Source organism: Lactuca sativa, chromosome 1, assembly GCF_002870075.4.
Source record: "Lactuca sativa cultivar Salinas chromosome 1, Lsat_Salinas_v11, whole genome shotgun sequence".
NCBI classification, from domain to species: domain Eukaryota; kingdom Viridiplantae; phylum Streptophyta; class Magnoliopsida; order Asterales; family Asteraceae; genus Lactuca; species Lactuca sativa.
In genome coordinates this window covers 243,520,906-243,532,445 of record NC_056623.2, presented here as the reverse complement: position 1 = coordinate 243,532,445, position 11,540 = coordinate 243,520,906, and positions in this window count along the sequence as shown.

Sequence of the window (11,540 nt, the reverse complement as noted above, 5' to 3'; positions counted from 1 at the left end):
TAAGGGATTATAGCCCAAAGTACAACTATCATACAACTGACAGTTTATGCCCCTTTATTCAATTAATCTCTTTAAGTCATCAAATTAATTCCCAATTAATTTATGAATTATATTAATCAAATAATAATATTATTATTCCTTATATTATTCTCATAATATATTAATAATATTTCTTCTCTCATTATAAATCATCCTGTCAAGTTGCTATGGTGAAGGCAACCCAAAAGGACCATGCACAACCGGGTCAAATACTTGCCTAATATAGTTGCAGCCTTAGACACTATTCCAACAAATCCATCCCGTATAGATCTATACACGTAGTGGTCGCTCTCCCTCCAGGAGGCGACAGTTACCCGAAAATCGCATAACGATGTGTCGTATAGAGAAATAGTTCATCACATTCTATTATAGTATTTTCCTCTCGTATAGTATATAGTATTCTCTTAGTGTACCATGTAATGTTCTCTTGATGTAGTTTATAGTGTCTTTTCATATAGTATATAGTGTTTCCTTAGTATAGTGCATAGTGTTCTCTTCGCATAGTGTATATCACACATAGTCTTGTAATTGCAATGACCATAGTGTGTATCATAGTAACATTAGTAATGAGTGGTAATCCTTAACTATAACTATTATAGTTAAATAGAGTTGTTTAGTTGAGTACCTTTGATATGTAAAGGTATTGAACTGGAGTGAAAACTTTTTATATCCAACACAAATATATGTGATATACAACTAAGGATTCAACGACAGTCGAACAGATAACCTAATACCCTAAGTCCACAATCAAACAAGAACAGGAAATAAGGTCAGTTATCTGTTCTAAGTCCTTCAATACTTACTTATATAATTATATTCGTGTAGATATGATTTGGAAATAAATTAAGTTTTGAAAACATTGAAAATTAGTTTGAAACCAATTGATTTGTGAAAATGAGGTTGATAAATATTTGAAACAACTTTACTGTCAAGGTAGTTTGAAAATATAGAAAATCCTTTTGATAGCAAGTTATAAATCACATGTGATTGATACTGTAATATATTAGATTCAACTTGTATTCCCCCCCCCCCCATAAAAGCTTTTGAAAACGTTTGAAAGGTTAATTAAGGGGTATGAACTCACTGTTTAACTTAGGGTTCGAGTGTGCTATCGATATGAGTATTGAGTGTCAACGGATGCTCTGAACGCAAGTGATCCCTATTAATCATATAATGACACATATATAAGTTAGAGCAAGGGTGTTTCATGACTAAATATGATGGGGAATCACCCTAAGGGCTGGGAATCACTAAGAGTAAGTGTCCCATGTTCCATACCTAATGATCTATGCAAGTTTAACGCCAAATATAAGCATTAGAGTGGGTGTATGGCCATAAAAGTGAGTGCGCAGCTGGGGAATGCGGCCAGACTTGTGTGTGAGGCTGCACACTGGAGTGTGCAGCCGTACAGGGGTGTGTGCAGCCGTACACAGGGATGTGTGGCCGTACACTCCTTATTTGAGTCTTATGTGTCGATTGCGTGGCCATACTCTCACTTTGGAGGGTGTTTTGAATGTGTGCGGCCGCACTCCTTCATGGGATGAGGAACACGAAGAACACTATGAGTTTTAGGCTTGGATTCAAGTGTTTTACCTCTTTAACAAGCTGAATGATGATGTTCTTCACGTTTTGGAGGCCTTCTAAGTGTTCTTGGATGGTTTTTCTAGAGAGAGAAAGTATAGAGAGAGAAAGATGCAGCCAAAAGTGAATGGAAGGGGGTCCTCTACTCTATATAGGGTTGGCTATGAGGCTAGAGGGGGTTTGCGGCTAGGTGTGCGGCTGGCTGGTCGCACACTCTAGTATGCGGCCGCACACACCCCTCTTGGTGTGTTTGGCTGGATTTTGTGATGCAACACCTTTATTTACCCTTCCTAAGGCCCATATCTATGATATACTAAGCCTAAAGCACTCGCACGGACCCGACATTCTTCTAAAGATGCTAAATTCAAGTGAATTATAGATATGTGGATCGATTGCACAGTGTAAAAGTGTCGGGTTGTCACATCCTCCCCCCGTTAGGGGAATTTCGTCCTGAAATTAGAGTTCAAGCAGCTAAGTTAGTACAAATAACTAAGTAAAAAGATGGGGATATTTAAGTTTCATTTGGTCCTCGTGCTCCCAAGTGAACGTCAGTCCTCGTTTGGCGTACTAGCGAACCTTCACTATAGGGATGCGGCTTTCTTTCGTTCGTTTGACTTCTCGATCCATAATCTCCACCGGTTCTTCCACGAGGTTGAGGCTCTCGTTGATCTCGATCTCGTTGAGTGGGATTACAAGAATCTCGTCGGATAGACACTTTTTCTAGTTTTAGACGTGCAACATAGGACATATGTTACTAAGCTCACGAGGTAGTTTGAGTTTGTAAGCCACGGGGCCGATTCTAGTGAGAATCTCGAAAGGCCCTATGTATCTTGGATTTAGCTTTCCACGCTTCTCAAAGCATATAGTGACTTTCTAGGGTGACACTTTCAGACGGACTCAGTCTCCCACCTGGAACTCCAAGGGTTTTTTCGTTTGTCTGCGTAGCTTTTCTGTCGGTCTCTAGCGGCTTTTAATCTTTCACGAATCTGAACGATCTTCTCGGTCGTTTCTCGAATGATCTCTGGACCTGTGAGAGTGTTGTCAGGAATCCATCCTTTAGATAACTGGGTGTCACCCACCTCAGCCCAGCACAGAGGGGATCTGCAGTTTCGGCCGTAGAGGGCTTCTAATGGAGCTACCTTGATGCTCGTGTGGTAACTGTTGTTGTAGGAAAAGTCGACCAGGGGTAAGTAGGTATCCCACGCCTTACCAAATTCGATCACACAGGCTCGTAGCATATCTTCCAGTGTTTGGATAGTTCCCTCACTTTGTCCGTCGGTCTGTGGATGGTAGGTTGTACTCATGTCCAACATCGTTCCTAAGGCGCTTTGGAGTGATTGCCAGAATCTCGAAGTGAACCTACTATCCCTATCGGAGATAATAGATATAGGAACACCATGTAGTCGAACAATCTCTTGGATGTAGATTCGTGTGAGTCTTTCCATCTTGAAAGTTTCTTTGATCGGCAGGAAATGGGTGGATTTCGTCAATCGGTTGACAATTAACCAAATGGTGTCGTACCCACTCGGAGACTTGTGTAATTTGGTAATGAAATCCATAGAAATCGTCTCCCATTTCCACTCAGGTATCTCGGGGTGCTGTAGTAAACCTGAGGGTTTCTGATATTCGACCTTCACCTTGGCACAAGTGAAGGTAGCGATCTCGGCTTTCATGTTTGGCCACCAATATAACTTCCTAAGATCAAGGTACATCTTGTACGAACCTAGGTGATCGCAGTACTTGGTCCTGTGAGCTTCGTTCATGACAACCTCTCCGTAACCACCGAACTTTGGGGTCCAGATCCGGTCCATTAAACAATAAACTCTGTCTCCTCGGATCTCAAGATTCTTATCCATTCCCCTCAAAGTTTCGTTCATGACATTTTCTGGTTTTAGGGCTTCCATCCGAGCTTCTTAGTCATTGTCAGTGATTTAACCCTTCAACCAGAATATTCTTTCCGACTTAGGGCGTCTGCTACTACATTGGCTTTACCCAGGTGATAACGAATTTCGCAATCGTAATCATTGAGTAGCTCGACCCATCGTTTTTGTCTCATATTAAGCTCCTTCTGGTTGAGTATGTGTTGGAGGCTTTTGTGATCGGTGTATATCGTGCTCTTCTTACCATATAGGTAGTGCCTCGAGATCTTTAGGGCGAACACAATCGCTCCTAACTCGAGGTCGTGTGTGGTGTAGTTGACCTCATGTGTCTTCAGCTGTCTTGAAGCGTAGGCGATGACCTTACCTCGTTGCATCAGAAGACAACCGAGCCCCTGATTGGACGCATCACAGAAAACCACAAAATAATCTGTTCCCTCGGGAAAGGATAGTATCGGTGCAGTACATAGGGCTCGTTTCAGGGTTTGGAATACCTTCTCCTGTTTCTCTCCCCAGTCAAAAGCCACACCCTTCTGGGTCAATGTTGTAAGTGGTTTCACGATCCGGGAGAAGTTCTGAATGAACCTGCGATAGTAGTCAGCAAGGCCTAGAAACTGACGAATTTCTATAGGCGTCTTCGGTGCTGACCAGTTCTCAATAACTTTAATCTTGGATGGGTCCACATGGATTCCTTCTTCGCTGACCACGTGTCCTAAGAATTCGACTCTTCGGGTCCAAAATTCGCACTTAGAGAACTTCGCATATAGCTTCTCTGATCGTAAGGTTTCCAAGACTCGTCGTAGGTGTTCGCTATGCTCCTCCTTACTTTGAGAGTAAACCAGTATGTCATCAATGAAGACAATGGCGAACTGATCCAAGTAACGATGGCACACCCTATTCATTAAGTCCATGAATACGGCGGGCGAGTTGGTCGGTCTGAATGGCATCACTACGAACTCGAAAGGAAGTTTTTGGAACATCCTCCTCAAGCACTCGCAACTGATGATACGCGGACCTAAGATCAATCTTGGAAAAATAACTCGCCCATTGCAGTTGGTCAAATAGATCGTCGATACTAGGAAGAGGATAACAATTTTTGACCGTGAGTTTGTTGAGCTCTCTATAATCGATGCACATACGGAACGATCCGTCTTTCTTCTTTACGAACAAGACCGTCACTCTCCATGGTGAGAAACTCGGTCTTATAAAGCCCTTGCTGAGCAGCTCGTTAAGTTGACCAGACAGCTCTTGCATCTCAGCAGGCGCTAGATGCTAGGGCGATTTAGCTAGGGGGTAGCTCCTGGAATTAAGTCGATCCTGAACTCGACTTGGCATTGCGGAGGTAAACCTCGTAACTCCTCTGGGAAGACGTCAGGAAATTCGCATACTACGGGGAAGTCTTTTAGATCTTTCGTTTTCTGGCTCGTGTCGACAATCTGTGCAAGGAACGCGCGATTTTCTTTACGTAAGTACTTCTGGGCTTGAATACTAGAAATGATACGAAGACTCGTACTGGGTTTGTCTCCGTAGATCATCAGAGTTTCGTTATTCGGTAGATTTAAACGGATGGCTTTGTCGAAGCACAGGATATCGGCGCGATGGAGACTCAACTAGTCCATGCCTACGATGACGTTGAAACTCTTGATCGATACTGGTATGAGGTCGATAGGAAATGAATGATTATCTACCATGAGGGTACAACCAATATAGATCTCATTAGAACTTTCTATCTCTCCGTTAGCCATCTCTACGATGAAAGTTTCGTTTAACGGTTGTGAGGATTGTTTATGTAAGTGTTTAAAGTTTTGTTTTACGAAGCTTCTTTCCGCCCCACTATCGAATAGGATATAAGCATAAGAGTTATCGAGAAGGAATGTACCCGTGACTACTGTGGGATCTACTACCGCTTCATTGTGACCGATAGCAAGTAGTCTTCTTGTTCCTCCCGCATTCCCAGCTTTTGGGCAGTTTCGTTTGAAGTGTCCGACCTCTCCATAACCAGAGCAGGCTTGACTCACTCCGGTACTAGGAACTTGACTGATGGGTTTGGGTTGAGACCTGCAAAACCGGACGGTATGACCCTTCTGATTGCAGTTAGTGCAATGCATTTCACGACAAGGGCCGTGATGATGGAAAGAGCACTTGGTGCACTTGGGTAGGTTTCCAGCATATGTTTTGGCTAGAGCAGGGGCAACAGGGGTGGTGGCAGCATGGACAGCCACTGTCTGTTGGTTTTTGGAGGATGATTGAGTTGACTTGCCCTTCTTCCGGTCCCACCATTTCCTCATGTTGTCGGATGACGTGGTTGGTGCGGTGGCAACCATTGTGGTTGTTGATGGAGTGGAGGGAGTTTCATGATCAATCAGCCTTTGGGCCAATTCCTTGTCACTGTCAAAGGTAGTAGGGTGTGATGCTAAAATGCTCCCTCGATATGGGGGCACTAAACCCCATATGTATCGTTCAATCTTCTTGCTTTCAGAAGGGATCATGTTAGGACACATAACTGCCAAGTCATAGAACCCAGCTGTATAAGTTGTTATGTCGGTCCCTTTCATCATGAGGTTCCAGAGTTCCTCATCAAGCTTTTGAATTTCACCCCTAGGTCAGTACTCCCTTCTCAGAAGGTCCTTTAGTGTGTCCCAGCCCATGGCGTTTGCTGTTACCAAAGAGAGTGAAATGACATGGTCGTTCCACCATGTCAGGGCCCTTTCAGTGAAGGTGGTAGCAGCAAATTTTATCTTGCTTTCCTAGGGACACGAACACATTTCAAAGACTGCCTCCGTTCTTTCGAACCACTAAGACAATGCAAGGATTCCTCCGGTCCCATTGAAGAAGGTTGGTTTGCAGTTCATGAAGTCCTTATAGGTACATCCCTGTGTCTGTTGGTAAACTTCACCATGTCTAGAATTGCCGCCCATTCCAGCACCACTTGCATCACCGGAATTTATTTGGGCCAGAGCTGCCGTCACTGCTGCGTTTACAGCCGTCTGGAACATCACTGGATCGAACTGTGGAGGAGGTGGTGGTGGAGGAGTTTAAGTTGCAGGTCTACCTCTGTTGGGGCGCTTATGCGGAGGCATCCTTTGCTGAAAATTTATAGAGATAATGTCACACCTCAAAACTGAAGGCGGAAACGTCCCGGGGCGGAGGTGACGTCATGTTAAGTATTGTTGGATTATTGTCTATGTCCATAACTATTTTGGTATGTACTTGACCCGATGGTGCATGGTCCTTTTGGGTTGCCTTCACCAAAGCAAATTGATTGGAGAAATAAATAAAGAGAGAGGTTATTATGATTTATAAATATGTTATAAGAATAATATATTAAAGGAGAAATCATATTTGTTTAATTAATATTGGTCAATAATTAATTAAGAATTAATTTTGTGATCAAATGTAATTAATTAAACTAGAGGGGCTGAATTGTAATTATGTGATAGTTACAAAATAAGGTAAGGATTATCTTATTAATAGGTTGGACGAATTTAAGGTGATAAGGCCTTAGAATTCGACTATGATATGGATTCAAGGATTATCTTATGGGTTGCTTGGTGGACAAGCAACTAGATAAGGATAATGACGGAAACCCTATCTCTACACCTATATGAACACCCCTTGACTCATGAATTCGGCCAGACCTTCCTTAAGGCTTCTTAGGAACGAATTCAATACCTCCCCTCTCTCCTTATACCTTCTCCATTTGCTCTTGGAGTTTGTAAGCCATTAGAGGAGTGACACTTGTGACTCTAAGCCTTCCAAAGTCAATTCAAGGAGGAATTGGGATTGTTATTGCTACATAACAATCAAGGTAACATCTTAAACCTATTTTCATGTTAATATGATTACTTGTATGCTAGAATTAGGGTTTATAGTCTTGGATTCAAATCATGTATAATAGAGAAACCTAGATCCAATCATTAGGGTTTGAATGAGCACATAGGATGTTCTTAGGACCAAAACCCATCAGTGGTATCAGAGCCTAGACTGGTTTCAATTGTATTGATGCATTACATGTTCAAAAAAATTCGATTTTTGGTGTTCTGATGGTTGGACTCGCTGAGTCCATAGCTGAACTCGCCGAGTCCATGCAGACTCGACGAGTCTAAGCTTGACTCGACAAGTCAACACGTCAGATGGGGATATCTTCGTGATTTCTTGCTGTTTTTGCTTATGGATAGTTACCTTATCATATTAGATCAATATAAATCCGTTTTTATGACTTATTTGACTATATTCTTGATCTAATTGAAGATATTTATCAATTAATAAGATAATTGTTTCCTTATGTGATACTTGTTTAATTATTTTCACTAAATTGATAAATTGTTTTGCAAGAAATCATTAAATAAATCAAATATGGATAATTATGTGATTAATTGTTAATTTAGATTATTTGTTATTTGATCCTTGTTGTTATGAAAAGTTTCATATTTTCCCCTTTAGGTTTTATAGTTTAAATTAGAACCAAAAAGTTTTGTTGTTCTGAAATTTAAATAGTTAAAACCCTCATGTTTTGAAAAAGGTTTCAAAACTTGCCCTCAAGTTTAGGAATTTAAATTTTGATTAATTGTTTAATTTGATGTGTATTTAAATTCTAAACTCTAATGTTTGAAATGTTTCAAAACTTGCCCTCAAGTTTTGGAATTTAAAAGTTGATTAAAAGTTTAATTAGGAATGTTAAATTCTAAAACCCTAGTATTGTTTTGAAAAAGTTCAAATTACACCCTTATGGTTTTATTAAATAATTAAGGGGTATGATTAAAAGACGTTCAATAAATCCATAAAAGTTTATGTTTAAAATTTAATTGAATTAAAAGTATAATTGTTAAATTTGACCACCTAATATTTTAAAAGTGTAAAATACACCCTATACTATATATAACATTAAAAGTCTAACATTATATATATATATATATATATATATATATATATATATATATATATATATATATAGGATTAGGTTCAATGGAAAATGATTAATTAGGGCAACATATGTTGGACCCAATGATCAAGTGACACGTGTCCATTTCTTTATTCATAAGCAATGTAATATGAAAGTTATTTATGTAGTTATTCCAAAGTGATGTGTTGTGATGCTTTTATTGGTTCTAACATGTGTTGCCCTAATTCTTTATTTTCCATATAACCTTTCCCTATATATATATATATATATATATATATATATATATATATATATATATATATATATATATATATATATATATATATATATATGTATGTGTAAAAGTCAGTCTTACCGTTAGTAGGCCTCATTCACGAAGCTGGTCTATAAGGGGTGTTTAAGGAAATTGCCTATAAAATGGCGATTGAATGGGTATCCACTCTTACCCACCGCACTCTTGACTAGTGGAGGGTCGTTAGCCGAACGGGTAGGATAGGAAGAAACCTTCCATTATAAGTATAATAAAGTATAAAAGTAACTAATGTTTTAATAAAATTCCCAATTTTAGTTACTTAGGCAAAAGTGAATTGATGCAATTCCATGAAATTACACTTTGTGCCCTTGCGAAGACGTTAGTGGAGCGTGTGTCATTTACCGGCACACTAAATGGTTCTAAGAAAAGGTAGCAAAGGGTGACTCAATGTTTGTCATAGTTCGGTGGAGCGTGTGTGGTTTACCGGCACATCGAATAGGTGACTGTAACATGTGAGGGCACCATGTAGTTTGCATGGTTATTCACACCCGCTTTGTGATCCTCGACATCCCAGTCACAAAATAGAGGGGCATATCGAGATTTAAACATGCAATTGAAATGTTCAATGAATATCAAAGATTCTAGGAGTTTTCATAGAATTAAAACATAAATTTATTTTTCGTTTTTCATAGTGGAAATTAGTGAATCGTCATTCACTTACCTTCAAATGTTCTGCAATTTGGGTTACGGCATCCCTCTCCCGAGTTGTAGAATATTGTGTTGGGTCCTAGCCTTAGTATTTCATTTGGGTGATTTACTAAGGACTCAATCAATCAACTAACTTGAATTTGTTTCTCCCGTTTTATAGATGTCAAAGTTTGATATTCCACGATTCGATCGAGGAACAAGAAATCATGCCTCACTTCCTCCACCTCCTCAAATTATTCTCCCTAACCCACAAGTTCGAAGGCTTGAAAAGTTCAAGATCACTCAAGCCCTTTTGGCAAGTAAACATAAGGAAGGATAGTCGGTGTGTGCACACGTCCTAGGGATGAAGTCACACATTGATAGGTTAAGAATGTTGGGATCCGTTGTCTATGAAGAGATGGCTGTTGAGTAGGTTCTTCAGTCACTTCCTAAATCATATAGTGAGTTCGTAAGAGAGTACTATATGATGAACTGCGACGTGACCCTTATAGATCTCACCTATATGCTTATTGCTGCTGAATCAGCAAATATTTGGCGCAATAGAAAAGCAAAGTTGATCGGTGAATCTGCCTTCAAGAACTCTATGGATATAGACAATGGAAACGAAAGACATGCTATGATCGAAAAGTTTGATCATAAGAGAATGGCAATGTCTGAAGTAGTTCCATGTCATGTTCCAAAAGAGTCAATTTGTTTTTATTTCCGAGAGAAAGGGCATTGGAGACGAAGCTGCCCCATTTACCTAATAGATCTAAGAGATGGGAGAGTCGAAATGTATGGCTCTAATATAGGTAAAATCCATTAACTAACTCTTTTAAGCTTCTATTATAGATTCTTAATACATAATGTGATAAGATTGCAATTGATGTTTTGTAGGATCGAAGAAAAGAAAGGAAGCTTAAAGGAGGAAGTGAGCAGAATCTAACCGTGAAGGAATGGATTTTGATCGCGTTTCTCAAAGATTAGATTCTTGAGCTACTACTTAGAGTTAGAATTAGATTGCTAAGAAAGATGTATTAGCATAGTTTTTTCAATGAATTGCATTGTAAGGACAAAATTTTTCCGCAATAAATTAAATTTTGATTTTATATTATTTATTTATCCTTGCAATGGCGTATATGAAAAATTGATGTTTGAATGTTTCTATTATTAGCAATAATGGATTTGGTTCTTATGATGTTATTTATGGAAAGACGAGAGTTAACCAAATAGGGAGAGTTTCTCATCGCCCAAGTTTCAATTGGACAGAAACTTGGAATCATGCAACTTGGTTGCACGATGAATCAGAAATTTCATGTTTGGAAATTAGACTAATTGGCAAAGTGTCAAGTGAAGGACTAGGAGATCGAGTACACAAAGTTGCGTGTTAATCAAGTCCACCATAAGAGTAACAAATATATTCGTCATGATTTACTAAAGGTTTAGTAAATGTGATTATACTTACAAGATTAAGTGTAATTCTAGATTGATTGAAAAAGGTTTAAATCAATAGTAGAACGAATAAGAAGAATCAAGTAGGCAGAAAGATAAAAGTTTCTCCATTCTAAGAAGAATGGAGAGTACCTTTTATGCTTTATGATGGGTCTTAATGATTAAGAACCATATCTCAATTGATCCTCTAAGTGAGTCTTAGTACAATTGTATGTCTAAGCAGAGGAATCAAGAATTGAAGAAATGGTTAAATCAAGAAGTCAATCATACTTCGTTCCAAAAACAAGTCTTAGAGTTAAGATTGTGACAATGAGTGACAAGTATTAAAAGGTTTATAACATTTATCAAATATGGAAAGTTGTGATGTCTTGGATAAGACAAAGACCAACTACGACCAATTTATTAAGTGTTTTGATAAAAGCTACACTAACTCTTGAATATTTGTTTTGTCAAGAAATGGTTATTGACAAGAGAATCTTATATGTCAAGGAGTCAGTGGGAGTCTTAATGGTTTTGAAAGGTTTCAAGAACAAATCAAATAAACCTTATCGATCATCACTAGCACACGAGTTGAGGTTTACAACCTATCGTGTTGACATTATTTTGTTTCTGTGCCAATCCAATTGAGTTAATTATGCGTGTGACTGCTATGAGTTCTCATTTGAATGCATAAAAGGCAAGGACCTTGATCAATGGAAAGTACATTGATAAGAAAAATGTGAGCTGCTTAACTACTTGGAAGACATGG